The sequence below is a fragment of the Vidua chalybeata genome, chromosome 2 (assembly GCF_026979565.1).
Source record: "Vidua chalybeata isolate OUT-0048 chromosome 2, bVidCha1 merged haplotype, whole genome shotgun sequence".
Taxonomy (NCBI): Eukaryota; Metazoa; Chordata; class Aves; order Passeriformes; family Viduidae; genus Vidua; species Vidua chalybeata.
The window spans coordinates 97,317,524-97,321,861 of record NC_071531.1 but is presented as its reverse complement, the minus strand read 5'-3'; the positions used below and the strand labels follow the sequence as shown (position 1 = coordinate 97,321,861).

At 50.9% G+C, this 4,338-nt stretch overlaps 1 protein-coding gene across 2 annotated transcripts in view; it reads left to right on the top strand.

The window, feature by feature from the left end:
• Positions 1-1,693: 1,693 nt before the first annotated feature.
• THSD1 (thrombospondin type 1 domain containing 1) overlaps positions 1,694-4,338 on the top strand; it is a 29,816-nt gene continuing 27,171 nt past the window's right edge. Inside the window, exon 1 of one of the 2 annotated variants that reach the window (XM_053935521.1) lies at positions 1,694-1,823. The gene's annotated coding sequence lies outside the window, so the exon portion shown is untranslated. Of the gene's footprint in view, positions 1,824-2,172; positions 2,239-4,338 lie in introns of those variants that run through there. The other variant, XM_053935522.1, reaches the window with a different exon arrangement.

The following is a 4,338-nucleotide window of genomic DNA, read 5'->3' as shown; positions in this document are numbered from 1 at the left end:
ATTTGGGTTGTTCAAAATAAAATGTTTAAAAACAGCCCAGAAAATCTTTATTACACACAAATAGTTCCCTTTTTGCTGTCCAGAATACAGTCTGAGTTCCTCAGCAAGGGTTTGTCTTGCTCTCCCAAAGGCTTTGTCAGTACTCCAGATGGCAGTGTGGCTGTGAAGCATTAACCACTGCAGACCTCAGCCAGCATATGGACAAGAAGTTTAGCAGCAGGTTGATCAGAGTCCAGCCACAGCGGTGGGCAATATCCCTAAGCAGCTGTTTGGTCTCAACACTCACTTGGGGCAGAGATACCCATGTTGTGTGGAAATTTTATTTCCTCAGTCATATAGATAATACAAGTTAACTAGGAGGGACCTTTTAGTCTGTTTTTAAATCTGAACACCAAAAAATGGACAATTCCTTTCTCTTGGGCCTTTAAGTCATGCCCACAATTACCATAAATGAATAAGGGAAAGCAGGAAAATTCATTACATGTAACACTGTCTGATGTAAATGCTCCATAAAATCTTTTCCTATCTTTGTGGGCATGTAGGTATCCATGGTCTGTATTTAAATCACAGACTTCATGTCATGCAAATAAATTTAACAACAGTTTGAGATAAATTAGTCTGTTATATAAAAATGGATGAAAAGTGCTTTTCTTAAAGCAGTGTCTGCATGAGGATAGTTTTATCATGTAACAAGAGTCCCTGATCATTATCCATGAACACTGGACATCACAAATACCCACATATATGTAGCCCTCAGCTGCAGACGGGCACACAAAGGAGCTGGTGCTGCTCTTGGCTGTTTGATGCTCTGTCTCCACTGATGCAAGCTGACTTGCTGACTCTGGAGAGCAGCCTCCTGCCTGCCCGCTGCTCTCTTCATAAGTCATCAACCAGCCTGGCTCCGACGTGCCAGCCCGTGCCTGGGCAGGTTGCCCTTACCAATGCCCAGAGGGAGGGGAGTGATTTTCAAGGAGTATGCTGAGTTGGAAAATCCACAATGGTCCACAAGGATCATTGAGTCCAACTCCTGGCCCTGCACAGAGCCATCCCCAATGATCATGCCATGTGCATGAGAGCATTGTCCGAAAGCTTCTTGAACTGTCAGGCTGGTGCTGTGCCCATTTCCCTGGGGAGATGTTCCAGTGCCCAACCACTCTCTGGACAAAGAACTTTTTTCTGACATCCTACCTAAACCTCCCCTGACACAACTTCCTGCCATTCCCACGGGTCCTATCACTGGTCACCATAGAGAAGAGATCAGTGTCTGCCCCTCTGCATCCCATCGTGAATAAGCTGTAGACTGCGATGAGCTCTCTCCCCTCAGTCTCCTCTTCTCCAAGTGACCTCAGCCGCTCCTCGTACTGCTGCCATACAAACCGCACTCCCCGTGAGGGGAGCTGTGGGGCTGCCCCAGGGCCCTCACCGTGGCCGGCCGCCGGCCCAGCCCGGGGGCGGACACCTCTCACGGGTCGGGCGCGCCCCTCACGGGTCTCCCCTGCCGCAGGGCCGCCGCAGCCCGGCGGGCGGGCGTGGGAGGGCGGCGCGGCCGCGGCGGGGCAGGGCTGGGCCGGGCTGGGCCGGGCCGGGCCGGGAGCGCCTCGCCGCCAGAGGCGCGGGCTGCCCTCGCTCGGCGCCCGCCGCCGCCCCGCGCCCGCTGACAGCCGCCGACAGCCGCCCGCAGCCGCCATTTAACCCTCCTGCCGCCACCGCCGCCGGGCAGTGAGCGCCCGCCCGCCGCCTCGGGCAGCGCCGGCGGCGTCTCCTCCGCGGGAAGGACCGCGCTCTATGCCCGACCCGCCGGCCGCTCCGCCTGCGGCGTGGAGGTGAGCGCGGGGCGGGAGGAGGGGGAGCCGAGCCCGGCGGTCCCGGGGCGCGGGCGGGTCGCTGGGTGCCGAAGGGTGGGGCCGTGAGGAGCTCGGGCTGCCCCGGACTCGGAGCCGGCCGGGGGCGGCTGTCGGTGCGGAGCCGGCGGGCACGGGCGGGGAGAGCCGTCGGTCGGAGCGAGCGGTGCCGCGGGATCGCGCCGCGGTCGCCGTGACACGCCGTCCTGGAGGTGTTTTAAAACACCCGTGTGCCGGCAGGTCCCGGCTTTGCCCCCGCCCGGTATTCTCTGTGTCGCCTCTGCCCCGGAGGCAGCGGCCGTCCCGCCCGGAGCCCCGGTGCTCCAGCGCTCTCGAAGTGCCGGGAGCATCGGCGCGGGGAGCGACTGCCCGGGGTCCTCACTCGAGTCCGTATTAGGTAGGAATAATTTTAGTGTTTTTTAGTGTGTTTGGTGATTTCTACTTTATATCGTTCGCTAGACCGGTCGAAACCGTGTGAGTACACGGCAAACTCAGGGTAAAGCGTAGGAGAAAGCTTCCGAATTATCTTTTTAATACTGATACTTCACGGTATTTCAGCCCTGCTTCTCTAACAAACTTCTGATTGTATCAGCTGTGCCATGTATGTTCTCCATACGATGATCTTCATTATAAACTCTTCCAAAGGGGGAATTCCAGGAGCAGTGGACAGTGTATATATATATATATATATATATATATATATATATATATATATATTTTATAGAAACTCTGAAGGAGGAAGGAAAGAATGGATGACTGCATTCTTTTCCGTATGCCATAAGCTCTCATCTAATGTATTTAATTCTTTGCATTCTTTATTAATTATTGCTCAAACACCTTCCCAAATCTCTTTATGCTTAATAAACGTATTTTCACTGTACATTTTCCAAAGTAAATATCATCCCTATACTCTTTATTGTAAGCCCTTCGGTTTCAAAGGACAGATGTTGCTGGCCAGCCTGCTCTTGAATTGCTATGTTAATATCAAAAGGAGCTGAGAAATCCTAGGATTTTGTGAGATCTGACCCCAAATATTAATGAAAATAGGCTTTATCAGCTAATTATTGTTTTATTTTTCCTTGCACACAGAGGATTTGGTGCTGTCAGTTTCAGCCTAGTGAATTTAGATGCATAATTTTAATAAAGTCATTATCTGATAACAGTGTAAAATTGTCGGATGTGTAAATAAGAATGAAAGATGCCTTTGAGGATGTCAGCTCCAGCCCCCTGCTGTGGCAGACATCACATAGACACTTTCCTGGCTAAACTAAATATCTTCCAAGTGGCATATTTTTGGCCCTGACCACTCTGGCTGGTCAGCAGTGATTAGATTTTGATAAAATGTGATGAACAGTTGAGGTGTTCTCTCTTTACTGTCAAAGTGGAGAGATTATATGGGAGGTTCTGAAATTCCCAGCAGGTGGTAACACTTCAATAGCTGCCTAATCCCATTGCAATAAGCATATGATGGTTGAAAATAATTAATCTCTTTTCCAACATACTGATAAAATATAAAGAAATCCATTTGAGGAAATGTTGCAGATACACATTTCTTTTTGTTGTTAGTGCTGCTTGTAAAATGTAGGGAGGATTTAGGGACTTTCAGGCTTTTCTGTCTGTAGCCTATTTTGCCGTCAGCCTCTTGTACATAGCCAGAACTGTGCAGATTTTGGGCTGCAAACACAACTGAAAAATGTTTACTAGTGAACAGCTATAAAGGATTTTTTTTTTCCTCCCTCATTCCTATAAGTATTCAGACCGTGGCTGGTTGCTGAGTCCATCGGAGTGCCTGGGGTATGTGCCACTGCCTGGGGCAGTACTTGGGGCAGGGGCAGGTTGGTTCCAAGTGGGTCACTCCTCAGCCTGACACCATATTGCCCCCACACACACTCACTCCTTCCCCAAGCCCTTCTCCCACCTTGCTCTCATGCGTGCCCTAAGTCAGAGGATTTCTGTGCCGTGGCTGGGTCCACCTTCACCTGCAGCTGTGGGGTTGGCGAGACAAGGAGAGAGCAGGGCTGTGCTCAGAGGAGAGATGAGGAAGAACAGGCCTGTCACTGAAGGAGGATGGGAGCTAGGGCAGGGGAGGGCTCAGCTCTTGGTGGGGATTTGCAAAGAGGAAGAGGACTGAGGGTACTTGTGGGTAGGTGAAATACAGGATCCATCAGTGGCACTTCTTTGCATGAATGAGGCTCCAGAGCACAGAGGTTTTGAGTGCCATGGATTTGTGTTCTCATTAAACTCCATGCTTGGTCATGGAGTGTCTGATTAATTCCTGATGGCCCTTTTTTGGGAGGCTTATTTGCCTCTCATCTCCCTAATGAAGGGGGAGTAGGCACTGAATGCTGTGCTGTTGCAGTTGGTGAAGGTGGTTACTGCTAAATAAGCAGGTGACAGCTCTCAGAAGAGGTGGCTGGTGTCTGAAATGTCATGTCTGTGCTGCAGCCTTGGATACTGCTGCAAAAATATCAGGAGTCATAAATCCAGTTGGCTTGGA